Genomic DNA, 17,328 nt, shown 5'->3' with positions numbered 1-17,328 from the left:
TGTAAATGCCTAAAAATATATAAAGAAAACAGATTAAAGGCAGTTTTCTGACAAAAAAAGCCTACTTCTCACACGATCAACGTGCAAAAACTACCTAATAGTTATATTTTATGGCCTCAAGGTCATAAACACCAGACTGCTATAACAGACGTCGTAAAACGAACAACATGGAAGTTAATTAATTTACGAGTAACAATTAACGATACGACTTATGACAGTTTTGCTGTATTTTTGGTATGTTTTATTGGTATTTTTATATGTTATGTGACGTCAGCATTGTATAGAAAACTAGTGGATATACGTGACTTTTCTCGCGTAGTTCTAAGGCATTTTTATTAAAAAAAAAAACATCGTAAAAACGGCTGTTTTCCAGTTAAAATCTCACTAAAATCAATCTAGTTATTTCGAAGATACAGAGGCCAATATGACTAGCGTTTTAAAATAGCAGCTCAGTTAGCGCGGGTACTTGAAAAAAACTAAAGTATAAACTAAATAGATACTTAAAAAATATTTGTGTATCAGTGATATCGAAAATGTCGTGAAAATCAATTAGTCTTTCGAAAGATAATCCGGTACAGACAGGCCGAGAAAAGTAATAATCATTATTTTTGTTATATTGATGTCCAAAATAATTATTTATTTTATAGACTAACAATCTAAAAGTTAAATTTAATTACTGAAATTGTGACACCTTTTCTGAAAATTTCTTTTATTCATTCCTTTGTCGTGATCAGATGGATCATTGACCTACCCGCGCCAATAAAGGTCTAAAAGTTAATTTTGTTTTAAACTTTTATTGTTGTCTCATTTTGGTTTTTACGCTGTACCCTGTGTTTTAGGGTTTTTGTGAAAGCGTCGTCATTCTGAACAGGAGAAAAGTAGTATCCTCGCAGAAAAGTGTACTAGGTTCCAATCCTAGTTGAGGCAATATGTGCCGCAAAGTAACCAATTGCCATTATTTACCATTTTAGTCTTCTTAGACACAAAAAATAGTTTTTTTCTCAACTTTTTTCATGTGGAGAGATTTCCGAATAAAAAGTCCAATATAAAAATGGAGATAACAAACTATCGCTAAACCTAATTCAATAGAAATTCTATTCAGCCATTTTTGCAAACAAAGTAAGAAGCAATTAAACATTTCTCATTTTTATCTTTCTTTTAATGATAAAAAAAAAATCTTATTGACATTATTTTTAAAAGAACGAAACTTACCCCAGTAATCGTCTTTTTAACGTCATAATGAAAACCAACATGAAAAACAAACCCACCCGACTATCGGTCTAACATTACGACAAGTACAGTAGCGGTAGGAACAGCAACAATACGAGCGGTACACAGTAAGGCACTTAGCGATACAGCTAACAAGCTGAGAGTGAACCGTCATAGCTTACTATGTGTTGTTTTACTTACTTTGATATTTGATTTGAATGATAATATTACTATTGTAGAGAGTTGAATCATTTGAAAGATGATTTAGTGTGTGGACAATTGTAGACTAAGTTTTAACGCCCATTTTAAGAAATTATTTTCGATTGATCAGTTATGAACTATGAATTAATCTTGTTTTGTTAAAAAGTATTTCGCGAAAATTAAAAATATTTTAAAAATAATAACTTCTAACTTTACTCGTGTGATACCCGAAGGATCATGCAGAATTGTAAGTATCATAAGCAGTTTTTAAAGTCGTTTCCATGTAAGAGGAGTAAGCCTTTTAACAAACACTATTCGTTTAATTAACTCTGAACTACCTAATTGGAAACATTTCTATAAACCAAGAGTATTCACATAAATTGAGAAACCCTGATAATCTTCGACTGATTCAAACCCATAGATGATAGAATAAAAACCTAAAACCTCGCCCAAAGCAGAGACACAAACAATAAAAGCAATCGAACAATAATCATTTAACAAACAACTGGACACTAAAAAACCGAAGAAGCATTATTATTTTCAAGTTATTCATAAAACAACAGCACTAGGTAGGTATACGATTGGAAAGCACTAAAAGCTGAAAGTATGCTCGACCTAAATAAAACGAAGCACAATATTTGTATCGGCTTGAGATGTTTGTCCGGATATTGTTGCCATTAGTGCAAGGACAGTTTTCACGTTTTATTATGATAGTCTAGGCTTTATATTTATGAAAAGATACTAATAACTTAAAGTTTTTACTAAGATAAAAGAGTTGGCAATTAATAGCCTAACATTGCCAGGTTATCAGACTTGATACATTATAAGTAAGACTTTTTCTATAATTTAGCGAATCCGATGCAATTTATTTAATTTTGTTTTTGCCCATTATTATTCCGCTCTTAGTCAAGAATCTCTTCCTGGACGACTTTTCAGACATGTAAGGTTTCATTACAATGTTTTTCTTCATCAATTATTACCATATTATTATGATACGTTTAATTACCAATCAATTACAATATTAATACCTAGTACTCAGAGCCTGCGTCAGTGCTGACGTCACATACAACATGGTATAATAATACACATTAATACATCAAGTTCATACGCAGCTAATAACGGCGCCGCGCGTGGGCGGAGATGCAACTGATAGCATGTGAAACGTTGAGAATAATTACTTTGTGCATGTGCAAATTGGGCCAAGTTATTTAACAATAATATTAGTTATAAAATCTTTTTTATTAAAAAAGTAAATAAAGGAGGATCGGACAAAACGGTCCTTGATACCAATAAGGACGTGACATAATATTTGTCATAAGAAAGGTCTTATAATGTACTATAATAGTTACTATAGGAGCTTATTTGTACGTTTGTACTTCGGTCATAAAAAAACGACTGAACAGTGTTAGCGTAAAATTATACCTTGATAGTATATACCTCGGATTCACGAATGACATATAATATTACATTAGAAATGTTAAACTCAGATTATTTTGAACAAATAAATTACCACTTTGACGAAGAAACTAGAAACACAAAACTATCTTAAGATAATAAACGCTTTTGATTTCAACAGTTGAGTTATTTTTTTTTATTTAGCTTCAGGTTCTAATTTATCATAATATGATTAAATGCAAAAAATGGCATAAATTAAAAAAAAAACATAAGCACAAAATCGCTTCCATTATATACACAACAGCCTAAAATAAGTAACAAACCATTACAAGAAACTTTATCTTTATAATAAAGACTAGCTGAAACCGGACGTATATTCAAGTCTATAACTACTTGGCAACTTGAACACTAACATGTTCGGTCTCTCACAAGGCAGAGAACGACTTTCATCTCCTCACAAATTGCCGTGAAGATATACTTACTAGTCTGCGCTAGAACTGTCGGCTTTGATTCCAACTAGTTATGGCTGAATCTATTGATGGTTAGGAGTTTATTACTGCTGAAATCTAGTTCAGTTTATCCTAATACTGTTTGTAATCGTAGAGTAAGCAATCATTTACACAGCTAGTAAAAGATGGTTGATGGCTAAGTAATATTTTTATTTAAACTTTTCGTGCTTATGAAACGTCTAAAATGTCGATTGACGGTCAGCGTATGGACTTTAAATTGCCTTAAGATAGATCTGTATGGTTTAAAATATGAGACATGGTCGTAGTAATCACTTTATTTCTATCCATTTACTAGAGACCATTTCATTATCCCCTCTCCTAGACTAATATATTAAAACAGACCATAAAAAAGCAAATGTTAAGCCAAGCAAAGGCACTCGGGCTGTTTCAACAATAATGATTTCAACTAATAAATCTGACTAAATAATCATAACAAAAACCATTCAACCTTAAAGCCGCTATTTATATCATCACTCAAAAATACAATTCTATTTTAAACTAAATGAAACATTGACACTATGCCCCAAATACAAAAACCGATTCGAAAAAATCTATAAATTCCATAGACAAGTATTAGTCTTAAACAATGTCGAACTCATTTTACGAGGCGTAGACAACCTGATTGATGTTTTGGCAAAGGAACTCCCAGCAAATTGGTCTTTCAAAAAATTTTTACTTGGCTGCTACACTACAAGACACTTTGATTATAAAAAGTGACAAGTGACACGATAAAAATAAAATTTTGGGACCCTTTTTATCAGACAAGATAACGGATTCGATTTCTTTTTTGTAATTTATTATTATGCGAAGGAAATAAGGCATATATTATGAAAGCTTTTTTTCGTTTTATAAAAGGTGCTAACAGCTGTTTTTCGTGATTATTATTCCCAGTCATTGTAATAGTTTACGTGTTAAAATATAAGTAAATAAATAATTTCTATTTTTTTTTTGCCCGATTTAAAAGCGGAAAAATTAAACAATAATTATCAAATGGTTTAACAATTTCCAACTTTTTCAAATATTAATAAGCTGAGAAGATAGATTTTTTATTTAAAACTATAGATTATATATTATAATTCTGTTAAACCAAAAATATACGAAACGAAGGACGACGTGGATTAAATAATATGATAATTAGAGTAAATGAACTCATTTTTGTCTCTTTTAAGATATCTCTGTTTATTTAGGAAGGTAATTTTTAATTAAAAGGATTTTAGGATGTTTAATAAAACGTGAGTAATTAAAAAATGCGGCCTAAATTAAGCAAATGTTAAATTACTAGACATATATAATATCACGCCTGTTATACCCGAAGGTATAGGCAAAAGTGTACGAAAATACATCAGCGTTTTGCCATTAACAATATAAGTCCCATATAATAGGGGGTGAGCCTATTGCCATTCTCCTCAGAACTTTACCAATAAGTACATATTATTATATAAAACTATGTTTATCACATGTTGTAACGGTAAAAAGAAAAGATCGTTATGCAACATTCCTGAGAGTTCTTTAGAACAGTTCTTGAAGGTATGCAAAGTCCCCAACCCGCATTGGCCAGTATGGTGGGCTCAAGGAATAACCCCTCCCTCATTCCAGGAGGAACCCTTTGCCCATGTGGGACAATAATGAGTTAAATTTATTGATTTTATAATATACTAAATTTACAAAACTTCTCCACGCGAAACAAAAAATCATCGGAATCACGTGAATACAAAAATAACTACTGATACAATGTATCCGAAATACCGAAGCAAAATAGCGTAAACTATACAAAAGAAATATTTACAATATTTCATACACATGGCCTGAATACCTTAGTTTTAGACATTGTAATATCAATCAATTTCATACAAGTATGTATGACACTACGTCGTACATGTATGTGGACTTGTCTGAAGCTATTTCATTTGTATGACAGACGGAAATGGATGGGATTGTTGAAAATGGTCTGATGGGAATTAAAAAGCAGCCAAGTGCGAGTCGGTCTCGCGCACAAAGGGTTCCAAAAGATACGAAAAAAACACGTTTATTGTTTGGGGACTTCCTTAATAATATTTTTTTGTTATATTTACTCTCTTCCTCTAACTAACTCCAAAAGAATTATCTCTGGTTTGACGTACAAGAGTTTTACACATCCATAAAAATATAACTCGTTATAGCTGGCAAAGTATATTATTTGTTGAATTATAAATTGACATAAGATATTATTCTTCATTTACGAATTTTAACCAAATCAATTTAGTCGTTTTGACTTGAAGGCAGAATCAAATCACTTTCATATTTACGACATCATTCTACAATATAGAACAGTATGGATATTAACTTCACTTGAAACTATAAAAAGCCACAGTCAAACAATCTACAAATAAAACCTCAAGTACGAAACCAATACAAACGCGGCAGCCATTTTAATAAATCATCCGTCGTTTACCGTTCATTAGTTCATAATAAAATATAATCGTTGGAGTATCTTAGTAAATGTCTCGACAAATGTTTTATGCAGATCGTGAATAAAACTACCCTGATTTATAGCTTAGCAATGAGCAATAAATGTATAGATTATCATCTTTTGTGGTTTTGTCTTTGATGTAAAACGTCTTTCGGTGAAATATATTGGGTGCACAAGGTGTCATGGGGTGAAACTACTTTGGATTTTGAAGATTCATATATTAACTGAAAGAAAACTTTTTTTGCAATGAATCGGTTTTTCCACCTTTTCTAGTATGTCATTGGTTATTGTGTAGAAAATACGTAAAAACAAATTAAAGTTCTAGCTGATCTGAACGGTTTCACTCGCGTATAAAATTCCATCTACAATTTCTACCTTTAACGACTGTTGTTTTAAAAAATTAAAGTAGCCTTTTTGGCCCCGAGTGATTCACTATCCTCATGTTTATCCATATTATATTTTTAAAAATCATTCTATTCTGCTCAGCGATTAAGTCAGCAAAGCGATAGGCTGACTGCTACATTCATAATACTGCAACGAATCCTCATTCATACATTATCTGCATCGATTACACCAATTTGAACACAAAACCACATCTCTATCTACAATATATATTGTGTATCAATAAATAAAGTGTATAGGTTTAAGCCAAGGTTACATTGAATAGGGTCCCATTGAATCCATGGGATTTTGATAAGCAATAGGATTTATTGATTGGGTTCACTGAGGGTATAGCGGTGGACAAAAGCCAATCAAGTTTCTATAGTATAGTTACAGACATAAAATAGGAATGATTTTATAGTTCCATTCCTCTTAAATATTGTAACAATATGTGCGTATACAAGGGCAAACATTTTGAAATTTATAAATACATTATATCACGCTCTTTTCCCATGGGGGTAGGCAGAGACCAAAGAACGCCACTTGGTACGATCCTTACAAACCTCCGTTGCCTCATTCACATCCATACATCTTGTTATAGAGGACCGCCGGTTACGAGTAATTTATTTGCACTTTTAATAACAGTACGCCTCTTTAATTCTGAGGTATAAACAGAGGCGTGAATTCATCCACGTTGTGCTATAACTCCAAACATAAACAGTATAATAATTATACTGTTTATTCTGCGTAATAGGAGGCTAGCATATTGCTATATATCAAGCATAGACCCAAACTCCTTCCTGCTATTGCTAATATTTTATCAGAAGAAGGAAAAACTCGGGAATCGTACTCGAAACCTCGATCGGTAGCTGAACTATAGTCTAACTAAACTATTTTTGAGTAAAAGTACTATAAATAGAAATCTAAAACTTGTTTACAATATAAATACAATAAAATACATCAAAGAAGTTGTGTGTCCTAAAAAAACAACATTGTTTTGTTCAAACAAATAAAATGTTTTCTAAAACATATTCATTTTGAACATAATACAGTTATAACTAATACCAAAGTTAATGTGTTTTTAAATAAAAAGGGACTATGTTTTTAAAAATGTTTTCGAACGAAATGATAAGATATTGTGAGGTTTATTGTTGTGATAACATTTGTGTTGTGACTTTTAAAAGGTGTTAAAATAAGACAATGTCCCATCTCTTTTCGTTAAAAGAGATGAAAGAGAAATAATATCATGTAGTGTGGATGATACAGGTTTGTTTCGAACACATATTTTTTATCGTGTTTCAAAATTGATGAAATATGTTTAATTAATTAACCAATTTAGTTTTTGTCTCATAATAACTGTATTAAATCGAAAAATATTTCTTAACATAATATATTTTAATCCTGAATAAAAAAAACCTAAAAATTAATATAAACATGAAAGAAACTAATGCTAATAACTTATTTTAATTTATAAAAATTCTAAATAAATATGATATCAACGCTTGTCTGAAAGAAGTTGTTTAAAAATCCGAAAGAACAAAAAATCGACAGAACAATTTAATTTCAAAAACATATATTTTAATTACATCTCCATCGTCAACAGAAATCATCAAAAAACTGTGGGGGTGTCTTTACAAACAAACTTGTAAGATCAAAGCGACACATTATCAGTCCCCCAGACCTTAATATCGATCGTTAATACATACTGAAATATATTATTATCTGACAACAACGTTTTAAGTATAATATTTAAATTTATTTTGTTTTTTGTTTTGGTTTCTTATTCGCTTTTTGATCGCGACTGTACACGTATGTTACAAGCCGAGCAGAAAATATTTCGGATTTGGAACTTGTATACATATTATTATTAAATGTTCCTATTTTGAACAGGAAGTTATACCCAAATTAGTATATTATATATTCTAGAAAATATTTAAAAATATGTATTACTTTAGCCACTATTTTCTTCCTTAACGCCTAAAATAAATCATATAAGTGTCAGAAGCTCAGTCAAGTCAAAAATCGATTATGTTTTATTTTAAATTGTAAATAAGGTTTTCTTTCCATTAGTCTTACTGGCACATTATTTCTTTTTTATGATTAGCGCTCCTACATATAAATTAGAATGATACACCACATAACCGTTATATAAGTACCATATAGAAACCCCATAAACATAATATGACTCATTTATTTCTAGCACACGAGTACAAGATTTTTTATAAACTTTTTGTCCCGAGATTACGATCGTTGGCGATTGTACAAAACTGGCGATTGGCCAACACTTTGATGTCGCCGAATCGCTAATCTAGCCAAAACTGTGAGTTCCGTAATCTATTTGCAAGTTTCTTTTTTCTCATTGTTTTGTGGGACATCTCTAAGATCTAAGCTTCTGAGAAGTGACATACAAAATTTGTATGTTTGTTAATCTATTTACCTTTTAATGCCCATCTATTTGTTGCGGTGTGACCGAAATATCTGAAAAAAGAAACAACAATTAATTAAAATGAAACAAACGTGGTCATTTCGTAGGAACAGCTTTCAAATATAAGAGTCACTACATAAAAAAAATATAGACAATTTGAGAACTTCTACTTTTTTTTAGTCAGTTAAAAATAAAATAAAAGTTGGTGATTAGTAACAGCTGTTGTCATGAGGAAAGTCTTTTAATAGGTCTTAAATTCTTTCATATTGTTTAAGATAGAAATTTAGATGTAATGAGCCAATTGTTTAAGATAAAAATTCATACGGTTACTTCAAACGGACTTGAGGCATGTCTTACAATGCTATCTTTGTTATTTTTGTGAAATGTATCTTGCTAACATTTTCCGTCATTATTAGAATGACAGTGAAATTAAAAATAAAAAATATTGTATTTATGTTATGATAAAGTCCGTGGCTTCATATAAATTTTAGCTTCCCCAACGATTTGTTTAAAATTAAAGATTAAATTCTATCTTAATCAAGGTCGACGTTCACAAAATTTTACCAAAATGCGATCAGTGCCTATTGTGTGACAGATAAACAAACATTTTATATTATTTTTTTCACTTATGACCGTCCCACTACTTACTACGACAAGGGTTGCCTATCAAACGTGGGAGGGGTTAAGCCTTGAGTCCACCACGCTGGCCAAGAGCGGGTTAGAGACTTTGTATGCCGTGCTATAAACAAACATAATAATATTACCTATGATATACCTCCATCCCCACAAACTTTCGCATTTATAATATTAGTAGGACGTACAACCTGGATACAAAAGCACGAAGCTTTGACGTCAATTGCATGAGCACGTGAACGGTAGCACAATAAACATGTCAAGCGATGTAAATGTTAGCAAGAATTGTTAACGAAGACGTACTGATATTCTGTGCTGTCTTATGATTTATAACTGTTGAAATGTTAGTCTAAGATTGTAGTAAGATTTCAATGCTTAATGTTTTTGATTGACTTTGATAGCTTTAACTAAATCTTGCCGTACTTGTTGGCGTGTCACCATGTTTGGGGCAGTGGTGTATATGTTGCAGTTAAAACTACTTTTGACTGAACACCCTGTCAAGTCAACGTTTCATAGTTCAGTTTTGACTGATTTTGCTAGTCAATAATAGTTTTGACTGGTTAAGAGCTTAGACTGCGACATATATGTACAATCGCTGATCAAGAGGTCTCCTATTCTATTCTCGTGTCGCGCCAAGTGCTATTGGTCTTTTCTAATATTTGATTAATCTTAATAATAGCAATAGGCTCGCCTCTGTATAACACGGGACTTACATTTACAATGCCGAAATTACTGGTGTATTTACATCTACTACGAAAATAACCCTATCCACAAATCTATTCTAAATTCTACAATGCAACGTCTTCTATCAACTCGGTACTACAGCAATACTGAACGTTGACAGTTTGATAAATAGCGAAGGTACCTCGCAGATAACATTTGCAAGAGTTTTATCTACATTCACATCTATCTGGGTTATATTTGTACGATATTGCAAGGAACGGTATTTTGAATGTATTGGATTTGAATTCTTGCGTGGATATTTGTGATATGAGATCTTGATGCGATTGGGTTTTGTAGGTACTGTGGGTTTTCTACTACTGTCGACAATATGTGAATAGTAATCAAGGTATTGTGTATTAAGAACCATTTTGATGCAATAAACGTTACATGCCTTAGTAAAAAAAATTATAGTAGAAAATCGTGCTAAATTCGTCAGTACTTTATTTAGATAACTTTAGAGATTGGATTTTAGTCGAATATTAAGATAATGTCGTATGTCGATTTTATCAAAAAATAAAGGATCATTTTGTAAGGAGACAACCACAGGTCAAATCAACCTGTTTGCAGGAAGTCATCACCAATGACAATTCAAATGATCCATCATCAAAAGGTATAGTAGTCTTTTTATCCGAAAAATAAGTTTTACGAAGAATAATCCTTTTTCCAGCAATTACTGTCTCAATTTTCTAATTACTATTAAAAGTAAAAAAAAAATTCACAAAAAGCTAAAGAAAGGTAATTTTGTGCTTCCTTTTAGCTTTGAGCTTTAATCGAGGTCGTGTTTTACAGGTTAAGAGTGATATTAGGTGTTAAGGCTCAAAGCAACACTAAATTGTACTGAAACACCCTTTTAAGAAACTTACAAGAGTTTCTACGTGCCCTATATTTTAGCCCTTTTTTATACTGCTTCTAAGGTTTAAGGGAGAGTTACATAAGTTTCAGCACACATAAAGTCTGGACTTTGGTTTACAGGTTGGACTAATGCTCAGTTTTTGAGTACGTTTAGCAGTAGTTTATCAATTCAATACCGTTAAACTTTAAAAAAAACGTACCTCATAAACCGGGGATAAGTGGAATATTGGTATCAAAATACTCTGATATTACTTATACTACTATAATATTTATTGGCGGGAAAATGATCATTAGAATGTACACATGTTTACAAGCATGAGTGTCTAAATGAATTTCGATGAAATTTTAAATACAGTTCACTTATAACCAGTGCTTCGATTCTCTGCTACTATCGGCTACCGACAACCGAACTGTCATAGAGAAATTTTGTATGAAAATCTGTAGCTCAATTCTCTACTCCTATCGACTACCGACAACCGACCTGTCAGCGAGAAATTTTGTATGAAAATCTGATCAGCGCCTTTGACGGGTGTCGTAGGAAACATTTTGGCAGTACATTCTAAATGTCAAAATTTCGGTACCTAGCCGGTTGTCGGTAGTCGATAGTGGTACAGAATCGAGGTACTGATCAGCGCCTCTAGCGGGTGTCGTAGCAAACATTTTGGCAGTACATTCTAAATGTCAAAATTTCGATGGCTAGACGGTTGTCGGTACTCGATAGTTGTACAGAATCGAGGTACAGGTATCTTTTCACGCAAATAGAGTCGCAGGCACTTCTCTAGGCAGAATTTGGTATGGTAATGAGATTGCCTCTGTTATAATAGATAAATACTTTTGTCTGCATCTTCGAGTATAATAAGTAAAAGATCTGTGCTATAAAAATGAAATAATAAACATAACCCATTAATGTCCCACTGCTGGGAAAGGGTCTGCCCCTTCAATGAGGAAGGAGTTAGATCTTGAGTCTGCCACGCTGGCCAAGTGCGGGTTGGGGGGATTGAATACCTTCAAGAACTTTTCTAAAGAGCTCTTAGGCATGCAAGGTTGCATCACGATGTTTTCCTTCACCGTTGGAACAAGTGATTATTTCTAATACACATATAACTTCGAAAAGTCATTGGTGTGTTGCCTCGGGTTCGAACCTGCAACCACTTGCGTGGGTGTCAATTTATACCACTAGGCTATCACTGCTCAACTATAAAAATAACTAAAACAATTTTATGAAGATCACGAACAATATCAAAAAGAAACTAAACCTAATCTATTGTCATATATTACAAAGTTTTTAACTTTTATAGTGGTTTAATATCGTATTTAACGACAGACGTAAACAGAGGGAGACAGTAAAAAATCCTTAGTTTATCTCTTTCTAATCTTTAAGCCTGAGTCGTAAAACTTGATGTTTTGATAGCACGTAATGCGGACTGGAGGCTAACTGAAGTTAATCTGTAGTACTCTGTGTAGAGGTATTTTCTACAGTCGGTACTATAGAATAGCAAGCAATTAAAATTAAAGATTTCGTGCAAAGTAATCTTCAAAATTGAATTACCCCCGGTTTCTGAGGTACATTTAGCGGTAGTTTATCTATTCAATAGCGTTTAAACTCATATAAAAAAGACGCTATTGAATAGATAAACTACCGATAAATGTACTCAGAAACCGGGGGTTAGTAGTGAACTTTTTATGTCAATGTATGCTTGAAACCATCCTGGCGAAATCTGAACGAAGAATCCTACAATGTTAAACGTGAAGAAAAAAAACTTTCGTTCCCCTTTAAGCGTGTATGGCGCGGAGGAAGGAATTTGAAACTTGACTGTAGAGAAAAATATAGAGATAAAGAGTAGAAAGGAGTGTTTTACAAGAAATTAATTACAGTTTATATTTTGACGTTAAATAAGTCACTATTCGTAAATATAAAGCCAAAGGAAGCATTTTGTATGACTTTTCTTTTCACTAACAAGTAATAAGAGTACCTAGTACCTACGAGTGGTACCTCTTAAAATTAATTAATTCATTAAGTCAGTTTATAGTTCGTCTTAACTAAACGAACATCTTAATTCTCACCTTTCAGCCAGTACATTATCCATTCTAACACGTTTTAACAACTGGCCAGTCCTTCACACCACAGCTCTACCAGACTGGTGGTTAGTTGCCAATTCTCTGAGAATTATCTCACTCGTGTCACAGTCTCAACATGGACCTGTCAGCGTTATGTCCCTAGTTCGTGCCAAGTTTATAATAACTACACTATATTTGTTAAATTACGGCCAAGTTCTGAGATATTACGTTTTAATGTAAGATCATAGGTTTATTTATTCGAAATAAATTGTTTTTTTATGAAATAGCAATTTTTAGACGCATGTATGTTTAATCATCATCTTAGCCATGTGACGTCTTCTACTGAACAATGTATGTTTAACCAACATACATTTTGTTTTCATATTAATTCGGAATACTTTACTTTTTGTTCGTTCATATTTTACGTAAAATATAAAATAGTCGAAACATATCTATACTAATATTATAAAGCTGAAGAGTTTGCTTGTTTGTTTGTTTGAACGCGCTAATCTCAGGAACTACGGGTCCGATTTGAAAAATTCTTTCAGTGTTAGATAGCCCATTTATTGAGGAAGACTATAGGCTATATATCATCACGCTACAACCAATAGGAGCAGAGTACCAGTGAAAAATGTTACAAAAACGGGGAAAATTATGTTTCTCTTATGTGACGCAAGCGAAGTTGCGAGGGTCAGCTAGTTTTTGTACAAAAATCATTGGTGTTACATAATTTACGACTATGTACAAAAATATCTAATTTCCTGATCTTGGCTGTACATTTATCGCACGTACATCAAAAAGTCAGGTCCACAACTCGTTCACGATCACATTAGTACTAAGCCTCACGTTATAATGTTACATGACAGTCGGTCTGTTGGCGCGAGCACGGCTTTACACGTCCATTGCAATATGAGTGTCTTTGTTATATTATTTCATATCTTATTTATTTTAATTTAGGACGAATTTTGCGGACATGTTTAGAGACTATAAACTTTTACAAAACTTATGTAAGCTCGAAATTATTACGTAAATAGATAGGGTAGGAGGCACCCATAGCCAGTGGTGATAACCGGTCGGTAAACGATATGTGAGTAAAGCAAACCTTGGCGCGGGCATTCCATACATGGGTGACCGCATAGTGGTATATGACCTGGGAGACTCCGTGTTTCAGAGGGCATGTAAAAAGTCAGTCCCGGTTGTTGTAAATTAAGATGACAGTCGTTAAGCCACTTCAAAGGCCTTTGAGTTGCCTAGTTTAGGAAAATGTGGTAGATGTGAAAAAGAATGTTTATGTCTGTCTAAAATAAAGTCACGCCCTTACAAACCAAGAGCTGAACTATAAAAGGAGGCATATTTATACGGAAGTAGTAAATTAAATTACAAAAACAGGCAGTAAAAACTGTAAAAAACATAGCAGTTAGACCCGGTAGATATCTCGTTCTATGTAATTTGTTTAAATACAAACACATCTTTCGTGACCTCAATAATTAGAACAAATCAATCAATATTTATAATAATAACTCTTCCCTTACCGAGTGACTGACTAACGGAAATGACTGATTGTGAACCGGAAAAAGTATAGTCCACGCGAGACTAAGCCACGGGCGACAGCTAGTATCGCATAAATTAAGCTAAGTTCATATGATCACGCGGAACCGCGCGAACTTTTGACCGCGCGGTACACATCGGAGTAAACAGCTACTATAGTCTACATCACCGCGCGGTAACAGAACCGAGAAACGCGCGATCATATGAACTTAGCCTTAAACACCAATGAATCTTCAATGTTCGTACACTCGAATATTAATAAACAAGCTGTCACATGACAGACAACACTCTGGACACGTCATCACACTCGTCACACGACGGAAACGTCAGTTGAAAATAAAAGGGTTTTAACACGAATAGGGCTGCCAAGGTTAACGGAAATATGAGTAATATACCAATACCAATGAGCTCGTGGCTTAGTTAACAACAGCCGCGCGGATCGATCTCTGAGGTTAAGCCACGCTTGCCGAGGTGGTTCTGTGGATGGGTGACCAACGTGACCATCTTATACATATAGAGTTCCTCCGTGTTTCGGAAGCCACGGTAACTTGTGGGTCCCGGTTGTCATTTTCGAAGATCTTTGACAGTCGTTAACAGTAGTCAGAAGCTTGAAAGTCTGACAACCAGTCTTACCGAGGAATATCGTGTTATATCCCAGGTAACGGCGTTGTCGTGCTCCGATAGGCAGTCGCTCCATGTAAAATATTTATGTGAAGCTTTCATGTTGGTTGAATCGATTTATTGTTATTGTTAGGTTACATTTAAGGTGAATTCAAAGGCTATCTTATGCTTTTATAATAAAACGCAAGCAGACGTAATCGCAGAGATAAACAAATGCTTTATAAGTTTAAGAATACATTTACCCATGACTTCGCCTTCAAGCAAAGAGACATGGCGATTTGATCGCTCCTAACATTTAAATAAAATGCAATTTTCACAAAAAACAGACTGAAAGTTAGAAAAGAGTAATTTTCACTCCCTTCATGGTGCAGTGGTTTACTTGGTGGCCCACTTACATGGCGTCAGGAGGTTGCAGGTTCGATTCCCCCAGTGGACAAATTGCCCACTGGGGGAATCGAAATCGAATCGAAACACACGCCGAGTCTGGTTGCACGTTTTCTGTATCATTATCCTTTATTTGTTAAAGTCCCTGCGACCACAGAACAATAATGCGATAGGTTTTCCCAAAAAAAATACCTAAACTATTACCTAACAATTTAAATATACTAATCAGAGCCCCTCATTAACCTACATACTTATAAACAGCTACACAATAACCAAATATAATCACTAAAACATTACAAAACATCCCATAAAGATCGCAATGTCTAAATCACTTACGTAACGCCACAATTTAGGTAGAAACCCATTGGAATTACCTATAGTTTCTAATGCCACGGTCGATGCCGTAAAAGGGTAAGTGCCATCATTGCCAAATGTTCTACAACCACACAATTGCCTTTTTTGTAAGTGAAAACGTTATGTTGACCTACTAATGGGATAAAAACATCTTAATCTATGCTACTATCTATTCTAAAATCGCTAAAGTATGTCGGTCTGTTTTGGACTAAACCGCTAAACTGATTTTAATGACATTTTATCATAGAAATATCTCGAAATCCGAGGTTAGATATGGGTTTCTATTGTTGCTCAAATGACACGCGCAAATACAGCTGAGTCATAAAATACAGCCTTTTTAATGTGTTATCCTAAAAGAAAAAAAAATCTTTCGCCCTCTAAACATTATATTACCAGAGAGATATTTGAAGCTATTTATTATAAACATATTGTATGTGCAAACCTACAAACCAGGCAAATCCATTGTTAGCTACTAGTACTCAAGAACTAATCGCACTTTACACATCATTATCTAATTCTTGTAAGCAGAGACCAAAGAACACCATATGGTACGATCCTTACAAATTTCCCTTGCCACACTCACATCCATACATCTTTTCTTACTAAAACTTATAAAAAGTAAAGCTAATATAAAACACTACTTAAAACACAATATCTAAACATAATTACCACAAATAAAAATCGCAATACCAATATCAAAACAACCAAATTTCGCGAAGAACGTCGCAATCCCAATATTTAAAACAAACAAAATATCGCAAGAGGGCACTAAACGTGTAATGGAAACCAATTGAAGTGGATAATGCAAGCTTTTTGCCGTAGATCACTTTACAAAAACCACTACTGAGCTGGTTTGATTACTGTATTGACATAGCCTGAGTGGTCGGTGGCCGAATTTCAATAAAAGCTTTTGACAAATTGATAGGAAATATTGTTTGGGCACAGTGTAGAAAGTTATATCAGTATGGAAACGAAACAAACGTTTGAAATGTCACATTAACAGATTCACGCATCTTAGTTAAAAAGTTAACATACTAATTAGATTTTTGACAGCAAAAAAAGGACTTTTGAAGCAGAATTTATGTGATTGTTTTGGCCCGTTCTTTTAAGACTTGACAGAAGGCATGAAGTTTGGTATCCACAATAAAAAATATCCTTTTGTCGTCTACTTTATAAACCTTAAACTTAGGAACAATATATTAATTAATATAATATTTTTTTACTATGGCGAGGTCAAACTCAAACACAATAAGAGCTTAAAACGATAGTCAAAGCAATTGACGCAGTGTCACCTTGCCTAGTCCGGATTGATCTTTTGTTGACGGGTGTAATGCTTCTGTGGAAGTATAAATTCTTTCAAACCGTTTGTTCGGAGCTTCCACACTCCATTTTATTACTCTGTGGTCTAGTTATTGGAAAATTTCGTGGTTTATCAGTACTTGAGTGGTTGTGATTTGAGGGCAATGAATTTGATATAGAATTGGATCGTGTTTATTGAATAGCTTTACAGATATCAATAGTTATTGACTAAAATGACTATATTTAGAAGCTTAAAAAGGACTATACAGGCTATTACAAAATAAGAC

General features: G+C 33.4%; 1 protein-coding gene across 2 annotated transcripts in view; it reads right to left on the bottom strand.

The window, feature by feature from the left end:
* The window catches only part of ETHR (ecdysis triggering hormone receptor), a 110,310-nt gene that overhangs the window by 67,358 nt on the left and 25,624 nt on the right, over nucleotides 1-17,328 (bottom strand). For both annotated transcript variants that reach the window (XM_076130630.1, XM_076130629.1), the window contains exon 2: nucleotides 8,582-8,622. The gene's annotated coding sequence lies outside the window, so the exon portion shown is untranslated. The remainder of the gene's footprint in view (nucleotides 1-8,581; nucleotides 8,623-17,328) is intronic.

Source organism: Anticarsia gemmatalis, chromosome 24 (assembly GCF_050436995.1).
Source record: "Anticarsia gemmatalis isolate Benzon Research Colony breed Stoneville strain chromosome 24, ilAntGemm2 primary, whole genome shotgun sequence".
Classification (NCBI taxonomy): domain Eukaryota; kingdom Metazoa; phylum Arthropoda; class Insecta; order Lepidoptera; family Erebidae; genus Anticarsia; species Anticarsia gemmatalis.
This window is presented reverse-complemented; position numbering and strand designations above follow the sequence as displayed.